The sequence below is a fragment of the Gorilla gorilla genome, chromosome 13 (assembly GCF_029281585.2).
Source record: "Gorilla gorilla gorilla isolate KB3781 chromosome 13, NHGRI_mGorGor1-v2.1_pri, whole genome shotgun sequence".
In the NCBI taxonomy this organism is placed as follows: Eukaryota; Metazoa; Chordata; class Mammalia; order Primates; family Hominidae; genus Gorilla; species Gorilla gorilla.
Window position 1 is genome coordinate 133835424 of NC_073237.2, and position 12186 is coordinate 133847609.

At 54.5% G+C, this 12186-nt stretch overlaps 1 protein-coding gene and 1 pseudogene across 15 annotated transcripts in view; one reads left to right on the forward strand and one right to left on the reverse strand.

Moving 5' to 3' along the window:
- EXD3 (exonuclease 3'-5' domain containing 3) overlaps positions 1–12186 on the reverse strand; it is a 118815-nt gene that overhangs the window by 104632 nt on the left and 1997 nt on the right. The window lies entirely within an intron of this gene.
- Positions 12058–12152, forward strand: LOC115932970 (uncharacterized; annotated as a pseudogene).

Below are 12186 nucleotides of genomic sequence, written 5' to 3' on the forward strand. Positions count from 1 at the left end.
GTGGAACTGGTGGCTTTATAAGAGGAGGAGGAGAGGCCTGAGGCCTGAGCCCGCATGCTGGGCCCCCACCATGGCTGCCCCGAGCCGCCTCAGGACCCTTCGGAGTCCCACCAGCATGAATACCTCCTCATTCAGAGTCCCGCCAGCACGAACGCCTCCTCGGATGCTCCCCTCACCCTTAGACTTAGCCTCCAGAGCTGTAAGAAATAAATTCCTTTTCTTTATAAATTACCCAGTTTTAGATACTCTGTTTCAAGTAACAGAAAACTGGCCCGGCGTGGTGGCTCACACCTTTGATCCCACCACTTTGGGAGGCCAAAGCAGGCGGATTGCTTGAGTCCAGGAGTTTGAGACCAGCCTGGGTAACATAGCGAGACCCTGTTTCTATGAAAAAAACAGGTATCTATCCAGGCGTGGTGGCATGCGGCATGTAGGGAAGGAGCTATGTCTACAAAGCCCTGGACCTAAAAATGGCCAAGTGGAGACACGGGCTGATGTGACTGAGAACGGAAACGGCTGGCAAGGATTCAGTTCACATTCCCTCGCTGCACACTTTCTGTAACTGGCCTCATTTTAGGATGAAAAAGCCTGTCTGGATCTCTCAGCATCTTTCTCGGAACGTGGTGCCAGGTCCCAAGCCCACACCAGGACAAGCGGGGCTCCCCAGCTCCCTGATGGGGCGACGCCACTCACCAGTTTTGCAGCTTCCACTTAAAATTAACAACTGCTGGCCGGGCGCGGTGGCTCACGCCTGTAATCCCAGCACTTTAGGAGGCTGAGGCGGACGGATCACAAGGTCAGGAGTTCGAGACCAGCCTGGCCAACATGGTGAAACCCTGTCTCTACTAAAAATACAAAAAATTAGCTCAGCATGGTGGCAGGTGCCTGTAATCCCAGCTACTCGGGAGGTTGAGGCAGGAGAATGGCGTGAACCTGGGAGATGGAGGTTGCAGTGAGCCGAGACCGTGCCACTGCACTCCAGCTGGGCAACAGGAGCTAAACTCCGTCTCAAAAAACAAAAATAACTAACAACCAACAGCTGGGCACAGTGGCTCATGCCTGCAATCCTAGCACTGTGGGAGCCTGAGGAGGGCAGATCACTTGAGGCCAGGAGTTCAAAACCAGCCTGGCCAACATGGTGAAATCCCATCTCTACTAAAAATACAAAAATTAGCCAGGCGTGGTGGTGGGTGCCTGTAATCTCAGCTACCTGGGAGGGTGAGGCAGGAGAATCACTTGAACCCAGGAGGCGGAGGCTGCAGTGAGCTGAGATTGCACGACCACATTCCAGCCTGGGCGACAGAGCGAAACTCTGTCTCAAAAAAAAAAAAAAAAGAAAATTAACAACCAACCCTTTTAAGTGTCTTCATTTCTTCTGAAAGGTGCTAACTCAAGCCAAATTGTTGCCATGAGTCCTGTGACCACAGAACGTTGGGTTCTGAGAACCCCAGAGGCTCTTGTTCCCTGGCCCCACGATCCACACCCAGGGAGACGACACAGCTGGGCCCCCACCCACACGGGGCAGAACTGCACAACGAGGAAGCCCCCCTGGGGGCGGCCTGGCATGGAGGAGGTGACCCACGGGGGACGTGCCTGACTCACTGTGGAGGCGACGCTGCTGAGGGCGGGGGGGCAGGGTGAGGGCTGTGTCCTTTCCCACAGAGCCTGGCAGACCCCCAGGGCCTGAGTGAGGTCCAGGCATCTCAGGGGACTGCAGGTGACTGTGCCTGGAGCCCCAGCCCCCAGCCTCAGTGCAGATTCGGTCATTGGCTGCCCTGTGCGCTGAGGTGTCCAGGTGGGCATAGGCTGGCACCTCTAGGGCCCCTGGACCACCGCAGAACCTGTAGCAGATTCCGGCTGAGGCCCCGAGGCCGGCCCCCTGGGTGGGGAGTCCCAGGCCTGGCTGTGAGATGGAGTAGATGATGCCGAATGGAGCGCAGGCGTGGGAGCAGCACGCACGCTTAGGAAGGCTCATCTTCACCCCAAACCCAGCTGAGCCCAGGATGCCCCCTTCCCAGAGAAGGAAACCAGCGAAGGCACAGCTGCCCCCGAGCCCTGGGCATGGGGCTTGCTCCAGAGATGGGATCCGAGGCAGGATGGGGGGCAGCCCTGCTCCTCGGTTTCCTGGGAGGCCCGGCCGGACGCCCGGCGGCCTCCCAGGGAGCCTCCACAGGAAGGCGGGACCGGCGGAACCAACAGGACGTGCAGGGGCCCCTCCCTCGAAGCTTCGCCCTCAAGTAGGACCCAAAGCTCCCTCAAACGACCCCCGACCTTGAAGGACACCACAAGAAGCCAGGTTGCTGGCAGAGGCTCAGAGATGGCCATGGCAGGCCAGCGGCGGCCGTCAGTCTCTCCATCGGTGCCACAGCACCACCCGCCCCGGGACCTGGAACAGGAGCGGCAGGCGGAGGCGGGGGCGGGGGAGGTTAGGAGGAGGGGGATGGGGAGGGGGATGGGGAGGGGGCAGGGGGAGTGGGAGGGGGTGGGGGAGGCGGAGGGCTTCCTGTGGCCACGGTGCACAATGGTGTTTTCTGCACACCGCAGTGAGTCACCCAAGACAGACTGGAAGCCGGGCCACCCTGCATTCTTGTCCGGGCGCCAGGTCACGCTTCCTCTGCGGTTTTTCTGTGGTGTTTCCCTGAGGACCGGTGGGCCCTCCAGGTGGGCCTTGTGCCGCCAGCAGGCGTGGCCAGGAGGGCGGTAGGCGGTAAGAGAGTGGGCTGTGTGCCCCCCAGGTCTCCCTGGCACCCCGATGGGGGGCTCCCAGGCTCCCTCACCCCCACAGAGCCGGCCTTACTGCCCCCTTCTGAGAGCGCCAACCTTGAGGGCCCTGCAGCCGCCACCCCCAGGGTGCGGCAAGGACAGGGGGCTGGAGGCCGGCCTGAGACCCGGAGCGAGTGGGTGGGCAACACTGGCTTCAGAGCCCCCAGAAGCTGTTGATCCCAAAGGAGGCCTCCAAGGCCTGTCCCCTCCCCACCTCATATTGTCTGACACAGCAGCCACAGCTGAAAGTGCAAGACACGTGATTAGAGAAGGGTCAATATCTCTGTGACAGCTTTTTATATCAACTGCATGTGGAAATGGAAATATTTTGGGCATACTGGAGTTAAATAAAATATATTATTAAAATAAATTCACTTGTTTCTCAGTTTTTAAATGTGTCTACAAGAAAACTTAAAAGCCTCCTCGTCATAAAGCTCCAGCTGCCCACCGGGGCCCTTCCAGGAGAAGCAAACAGCCCCGCGGCCACCACTCCCCAAACAGTGTCAGCGGGAACCAGAAACATTCCACATGGGACAGGGTGGATACCCCAGAGCCCCCCGGGAGCAGCCCCCAGAGGCACAAGGGCACAGCAGGATGAGCTGATGCTGGCAAGATGGCCATGCACAGCCCGGGCCCCTAAGGAGGGAGTTCAGGCCTCCTCGGTGAACAGCAGCCTTGACTCACACACTGTGTCCACCGGCTTCAAAGGGAATTCCATGTGTTTACCATCTCAGTGACCATTTTTATTTAATTTTTTTGAGACAGGGTCTCACCGTCGCCCAGGCTGGAGTACGGTGGGGCGATCATGGCTGACGGCAGCCTCAATCTCCTGGGCTCGAACGATCCTCCCACCTCAGCCTCCTGAGTAGCTGGGACCACCGGAGTGCACGCTACACCCGGAAAACTTTGGGGAGGTATTTTTTGTAGAGATGGGGTCTCACTATGTCGCCCAGACTGGTCTCAAACTCCCGAGCTCGGTAATCCTCCCACCTCAGCCTCCTGAGTAGCTGGGACCACCAGAGTGCACGCTACACCCGGAAAACTTTGGGGAGGTATTTTTTGTAGAGATGGGGTCTCACTATGTCGCCCAGACTGGTCTCAAACTCCTGAGCTCGGTAATCCTCCTGCCTCAACCTCCCTAAGTGCTGGGATTACAGGCGTGAGCCACCACACCCAGCCTCAGTAACTGCTCTACAACTTTGAGATATAATTCATATACCATAAAATTTACCCTCAAAGTTACAACTCGGTGTTTTCAGCATATTCACAGACATGAGTCACCATCATCACTATCCAAGTCCAGAACATTTTTTTTTTTGAGACGGAGTCTTGCTCTGTCGCCCAGGCTGGAGTGCAGTGGCATGATCTCGGCTCACTGCAAGCTCCGCCTCCTGGGTTCACGCCATTCTCCTGCCTCAGCCTCCCGAGTAGCTGGGACTACAGGCGCCCGACACCACGCCCAGCTAATTTTTTGTATTTTTAGTAGAGACAGGGTTTCACCGTGTTAGCCAGGATGGTCTTGATCTCCTGACCTTGTGATCTGCCCGCATCAGCCTCTCAAAGTGTTGGGATTACAGGCGTGAACCACCACGCCCGGCCTAGTTTTTTTTTTGTTTTTTTTTTTTTGAGACAGGGTCTCGCTCTGTCACCCAGGGTGGAGTGCAGTGGTGCGATCCCAGCTCACTGTAACCTCCGCCTCCTGGCTCAAGTGATTCTTGTGCCTAAGTCTCCTGAGTAGCTGGGACTACAGGCGCCCACTACCACACCCGGCTAAGTTTTGTATTTCTGGTAGAGACGGGGTGTTGCCATGTTTGGCCAGGCTGGTCTTGAACTCCTGACCTCACGCGATCCACTTGCCTCAGCCCAGAACATTTTCATTGCTCCAAAGACAACCAACCATGTGCCCATCAACAATTACTCCCTCTGCCCCTCCTCAGCCCCTGGCCATTTTCTGTCTCTGTGAATTTTTCTATTTTGGGCATTTCCTATAAAGGAGACCACACAGGTTCTGTTTGTTTTTTTTTTCTTTTTTTTTTTTTTTTTGAGACAGAGTCTCTCTCTGTTGCTCAGGCTGGAGTGCAGTGGTGCAACCTCGGCTCACTGCAAGCTCTGCCTCCTGGGTTTACGCCATTCTCCTGCCTCAGCCTCCCGAGTAGCTGGGACTACAGGCGCCCGCCACCACGCCCGGCTAATTTTTGTATTTTTAGTAGAGACGGGGTTTCACTGTGTGTTAGCCAGGATGGTCTCGATCTCCTGACCTCACGATCCACCTGCCTCGGCCTCCCAAAGTGCTGGGATTACAGGAGTGAGCCACCGCGCCCCGCCAAGGTTCTGTTCTCTTGTGGCTGACTGACCTCATTTGGCACGGTGTCTTCAAAACTCATCCCTGCAGCAGCGTGTGCTGGAACTGCCTTTCCGCGGCTGAGTCCTGCCCCACTGTGTGCACGGACCACGGGCTGTTTGTCCAGCAGACATTCGGGCCGCATCCCCTCGTCTGGCTGTTATAAACAGAGCTGCTGTGAACAGCTGTGTGCATGTTTCTGTGTGGAGTGTGTTTTCACTGATCTGGGGACACACATTCCTAGGACTGGAACTGCTGAGTCTCGTGGTGTTTCTATGTTTAGCTTTTTGAGGAACTACCAGACTGTTTCCACAGTGGACGTGCCATTTTACGCTAGCATCGATAACACATGAGGGTTCTGATTTCTCCACAGCCTCACCAATGCCTGTTGCGGCCTTTCTTTCGTTTTTGTAAACTTACCAATTTAACTTAAAGATTTAACTTAAGGATTGTTCCTTTCTTTAACAATTAACATGACCAATTTTAAACACAAAAAGTAACTTTCCAGGGATATTGTACAGGAGACAGAGAAGGAGGCCAGCAGGTGTGACAGGTGTGGGGTCCCACACCGCCACTCCGGGGGGGTGCTGGCGTGTTTCGCCCCCGTGGGCTCCACGTAGGTCGCAGGGTTTGTTTATGTTTGTTTTTATGTTTTTGAGATGGAGTCTCGCTCTGTTGTTCAGGCTGAGACGGAATCTCACTTTGTCGCCCAAGCTGGAGCGCAGGGGGGCGATCTCGGCTCACTGCAAGCTTTGCCTCCAGGGTTCAAGTGATTCTCCTGCCTCAGCCTCCCGAGTAGCTGGGATTACAGGTGCCCGCCACCATGCCCAGCTAATTTTTGTATTTTTAGTAGAGACGGGGTTTCATCATGTTGGCCAGGATGGTCTTGAACTCCTGACCACAAGCAATCCGCCCACCTCGGCCTCTCAAAATGCTGGGATTACAGGCGTGAGCCACTGCGCTGGGCCGGTCACAGGTTTTTTTTTTTTTTTTTCTGTTTTTTGAGATGGAGTCTTGCTCTGTTGCCCAGGCTGGAGTGCAGTGGGGCGATCTCAGCTGACTGCAACCTCCGCCTCCTGGGTTCAAACCGTTTTCCTGCCTCAGCCTCCCGAGTGGCTGGGATTACAGGCAGGCACAGCTAATTTTTGTAATTTTAGTAGAGACAGGGTGTCTCCATGTTCACCAGGCTGGTCTCGAACTCCTGACCTCAGGTGATCAGCCTGCCTCGGTCTCCTAAAGTGCTGGGATTACAGGCAGGAGCCACTGCTCCTGCCCAGGCTGCGGTTTTGAAGGACACATTCCCTGTTCACCATGTTGGTTTTAGCCCTGAGGCAAGCTTCTCTGTGCACCCCACCTCCCTGCAGCTCACTGCCCACAACACATGGATGTACCATGGGACAGCTGCAAGGACGGGTCAGGTGGCCCATGGGCTCTGGGGAACCCTTTCTGGGAGGTGCCAACAGCACATGTTGGGGTCACCATCACAGACGGGGCTGGGGCCAACAGGCCCCCATCAAGGGTGGGCTTTCCCAAGGACCCCAGTTCTGATCACACAGGGTAGAATCTGATGAATGATGAACAGCATTTAAAAACCATGTTTTATAAAAATACTTAATGGCATGGGAAAGGGTTCACAGAGCCGCGTAAAGTCGCGTTGCCCTAAGGGGATCACGCTGCACGGTGCAAGGTCCCTTCTCAAAACCCGGCAGACGCGCATGTGAGGGCCTGGCTGCTCTGCCGACGGTGCCTCTGTGCTTTCTGTCTTGTATTTTCTGAATACTACACAATGTATACACCCTGGTTTGTATTCATGAAAAAAGAAAAAACCATGAATGATATTTTTAAAGGTTAAAACTAGGATGGGATCTTAGCTTTAGCACCTCCACACCTCAGCCATGGTGACAGGGCCTCTGCCTGCCGCCGGCCACTGCCAGCCACACCTGGGACCCACAGCCAGGGCTTTCGCTCTTCTGCAGTGCCTGAGGGCCAAGAATTCTGCGGCGGCTGGCTGGGTGGCCGCTCCACCAGAGGGAGGGCACTGCACGTCTCAGTCCTCAGCAGCCCGAGGTTCCCAGAGCAAGGGACCCACAGGGACAAAGGGGCGGACTTAGGGCCCTCACGACCTATCTCCATGTCACACAGCCTCTACCACCTTCCCATCAGGCCGGGCACCCCCAGGTCCAGCTCACATTCCACCGCAGCTTGTGCACAGCCAGGGAGGGACCGCCGGCAGCCCACCGCCTCACCTCCCAGGTCTCCACCAGAAACATCCGGCCGGCCCAGCTGATCCCCGGGCAGGCGCTAGGTCCCTCGCTGATCCCCGGGCAGGGGCCTGGACCCTCGCTGGTCCCCAGGCAGGCGTCCGGACCCTTGTCAGCCCAGCTGCTGCTTCCCAAAGGTCCTCTTCACCCAGGACCCTAACACGTGCTGGGCAACCCGGCTCAGAGCATCATCCTGCGCCACGCCAGGCGGCCACCCTCTGAGGAGGATGGGGACGGGACACAGCCAGGTCACACCGAGGTGGCACCAGGCGGTTCCAGGACCTGGTTCTGCACTGCCCGTGACACAAGGATCAACACCCAGGGTCGGTAGACCGTCCCGCAGCCTAGCCTGGGGCTGTCGCGAGCTCGCAGGGGTGCTCTTGGAGGCGCCCCGGGCAGGAGCCGCTCCCACCTGGAGCAGAAGGGAGCAGGCCCTCCCTGAGCTGGGCTCGGGACTGATGACGGTGCGGCCGTCAGGAGGCCAGGAAGCCCCGACACCTCCCCGTTTCCCGACAGACGCGGCCACAACACGCCCAACTCCACGGGAGGGTCTGACCAAGGGGACCCCACCTTAGGATCTCCTCGGCCTCCCTGTGGGCCTGAGAACAGGCGGAGGCGACAACGGCAGGAGAGGGCGACCCTCGTGACGACCGAGCTCCCGGGCAAAGCCGGGGCCGCGTTGGGGGGTTTCATCCCCGAGGGAGGGGCGCCCACCAGACGCCGGGGAAGAAGTCAGGTGGGCGGTGGGAAACACACGGGTCTGGACTCGCACAGAGGACGCGGCCACGGACTCACGCGGGCGCCGCAGGGACGTGGATGGCCAGTTTCCCACGGCTTGTCGTGAAAATGGGAAAGTTGGCGGGTGGTGAGCACAGCACACCCCGGCAGCGCCCAGGCTGCCAGGAAGCGAGCGCGCCCGCAGAGGCGCCAGACGGGTCCACGGGTGAGGCCGAACCTGACCACGGGTTCCGCGGCGCGGAAGCCCCTGCTGACCGCATCTGCATGGAGCGAACGGCGCGAGGGGAGGGAGGCGGCGTGGCCACACCCCACAGCCCACCCGCTCCTCGGAAAGTCGAACACAGCGACCACGGGCTCTGGCAGTTCCTCTCCCGGGCAGAGACCACGGGGACCAGCAACACGCGTCCCCGCACAAACACTCGCGCACAAACTACCTCAGCGGCGCTGCGCGTGGCGGCCGCAGAGGAACGGCCGAGCGGAGGAGGAGGCGCGCGGCCACCACGCGGCGGAGCAGCTTCCGCCATGAACGGAACAGGAGGTCGGCGCAGGCGACATCACCGACACCACGTGTGCGCCCCGGGCACACCGGCCACCGCGGCTGGGCCCTTCCCGCCTCCTTCAAGCGCAGGCCGTGCGGCGGGCGGGTCCTGCCCAGGGCGCCTGCAGGGGAGGCCGGGCCGTCAGGCGGGGAGGAAAGGACAGAGCCTGAGGATCTGAGGAGCCCGTGGGTGAGGGGCTGGCGGGGCCGGGGGGGGTGAGCTGCAAGGACGGGGGTGGGACCACGGAGGGGACGGGTGAGCCTCGGGGACGGTCACTGGGAGGCCGAGGACCCCCGGGGCTGGCAGGAGGTCTGTGCCCTGGGTGATGCCACTTCTCCTATTAATCTCCTTTTGTGGCCGGGCGCAGTGGCTCACACCTGTAATCGCAGCACTTTGGGAGGCCGAGGCGGGCGGATCACCTGAGGTCAGGAGTTCCAGACCAGCCTGGCCAACATGGTGAAACCCCATCTCTACTAAAAATACAAAAATTAGCCAGGCATGGCGGCGGGCGCCTGTAATGCCAGCTAACTCAGGAGGCTGAGGCAGGAGAATCGCTTGAACCCGGGAAGCAGAGGTTGCAGTGAGCCGAGACTGCGCCACTGCACTCCAGCCTGGGCGACAAGAGCGAGACTCCGTCTCAAAAAACAAACAAACGTCTGAGTCATTTCTAAGTAAAACACTGAAACATTAATTACTAAGCGTAAGTTTAAGCTTATATACTTTAGTATCTTATTTTTATATGGTATAGGCAAGCTAAATATATTTACATCTGTTAATAAAAAAATTTAGGAGATGTATCTCTGTAAAACATGATGAAATGGTTTTCATCTACAAATACAGTTCAAAATTACTCGCTGAGTTTTTAACGGAAAATCAGGGTCACAAAGTTAACACTGTAATTAATATATGTAACTGAAACTACTAAATATAAGAGAAACAATTCTGTATGTGAGATGTATAAGAAAAGCAGAATTTGTTTTTCTTTTGAACATTTCATGTAGTAATAAGAGATTGTAAAATATTTTTATCTTTTGAGTAAACAGAAAAAAAAAGGGGAAAGAGGGAGAGACATTCTGTTTGCCTCACGCTGTCTTTAGTGGGTCTGCTGATTGCTTGGGAAACTAAGCCTCCTCTCTGTCATAGTAAAGGTGTTTGGTTTGGGAAATCTCTGAATTACCAATTTGATTAAATGAATGGCTTATTTTACAGTGACCTGTGGTCCTATTTTGAGATTGTTTTAAGCCTCTGATATTTGACTTCCCAAAACCAAATTTCAAGTCCTAACATTAAGGGTTTTTTTCACCTGAACTAACTTGGATATAACAAATAGGAACCCCGAGAAGTCCAAGGGAGATGTATGAGGCTTATGTGGTACGTTAAAATCATACAGGAAGCATTGTCAAATGTGGAATGCTGTTGGAGTTATATTTGTATAAATGTATTATTAACATATGTTCCAAAATTGTATGAGATTCCTAAAAATTCTGACATGTCTTGGTATATGTTATCAGTCGTGATTACGATTATATGTTAAACTGTTTTAACCTCAGAAGTAACCAAATTCCCTGCCAATCGCGTCTTCACCCATGGCTACTCTAAGTCTTTTGTCATCCGCAGAAAATTACTGTTTTACTTTGATTCTTCTCAAAATGCAGTTTAAGGCCGGGCACAGTGGCTCACGCCTGTAATCCCAACACTTTGGGAGGCTGAGGCGTGTGGATCACTTGAGGTCAGGAGTTCGAAACCAGCCAGGCCAATGTGGTAAAACCCCGTTTCTACTAAAAATACAAAATTAGCTGGGCATGGTGGCTCATGCCTGTAATCCCAGTTACTTGGGAGGCTGAGACAGGAGAATCGCTTGAACCTGGGAGGCGGAGGTTGCAGTGAGCCAAGATTGCACCACTGCACTCCAGCCTGGGCAACAGAGCGAGACTCCATCTCAAAATAAATAAATAAATAAAATAAAATAAGCTACAGTCCAAAATTTGCATTTTCTTCAGGAAATTCATGGAAAGGACATTGACAAGTATACAGACTTCTGATAACTTGGGAGATCACACCAGTAGACCAGATAAAAACTTCCAGGACTCTTATTTAAAAGCTGATGCATTCATGAGGATTGTTAACCCAACATCATACAGAAAAAAGCGGCTGGGCGTGGTGGCTCATGCCTGTAATCCCAGCACTTTGGGAGGCCAAGGCGGGCGGATCACGAGGTCAGGAGATCGAGACCATCCTGGCTAATACGGTGAAACCCCGTCTCTACTAAAAATACAAAAAATTAGCCAGGCATGGTGGCAGGCGCCTGTAGTCCCAGCTACTTGGGAGGCTGAGGCTGGTGAATGGCGTGAACCCACGAGGCGGAGCTTGCAGTGAGCCGAGATTGTGCCACTGCACTCCAGCCTGGGCGACAGAGGGAGACTCCGCCTAAAAAAAAAACAAAAAAACCCAGCAAATTACATAGAACTGAACTGATAGAGGCCTGAAATGCTTTTTATGATTTTTTGTTGTTATTGAAACCTTGCTGACTTTTTATATTTTGTTTTCCAGAGTCAGAAAACCTTTTTCTTTTTGAGCTATTTATAGCTATAGCAATTGAGTGACATATACTTTTGTGAGCAAAACTGAAACATTTGTCTTTTTCTCTACCTGATTTCTCAAAAATCTGGAAGCAATTCGTGAGTATTCTTATTTTATGGCAATGTAGTTCTTTGCATGAGTTCAGTAAGAATCTGTTGTCCTTGTAACAGGACACAATTGGAGACCCTGGTTATTCTACCAAGGCTTGGACTGGGATGACGTATTTTTGGATATGACCAGACTGCTTTGAGGAATCAAGATTCGCTTTATAGAGCCAATAAAAAGCCCCTTGGGATGACTGGACTGGTGCCCTGTTTACATAGTTCCCTTACAAGGTTCTTGGCCTTGAGGTAAGGAAAGAATGTCACTTTCCGACAGATCCAGGAACTTCAAGATAGTTTGGGACCTGGAGGACAGACATCCACCCCCTCCCCCCCCCGCCAATTCATACAGGTATTATACGTACACTGTGATGGGGAGCCACTGGCTTGGCTTCCTAGACATGGGAAGTGTTTGTTTTCTTTAGAGACAGGGTCTCGCTCTGTAGCCCAGGCTGGAGTGCAGTGGTGCGATCACAGCTCACTGCAGCCTCAATCTCCTGGACTCAAGCGATCCTCCCATCTCAGCCTCCTGAGTAGCTGGGGCTACAGGTGAGCACCACTATGCCCAGGTAATTTTTAAATTTTTTGTGGAGACAGGGATCTCGCTATGTTGCCCAGGTTGGTCTCAAACTCCTGGGCTCAATGAATCCTCCCACCTTGGCCTCCCAAAGTACTGGGATTACAGGCATGAGCCACCATGCCCAGCCTCAAGTGGCTTTTAAAGGTCTATTCTGACCCTCTTGTAGTTCATAAGCATGATGATTGCCTCATGTGTAGGGTATGTCTCCCTCAAACGTTGTTATGATGCCAGCACATTACCTGTCTGATGTGGGGGAAAAAAATCTGAAATTCCTTATGGCAAA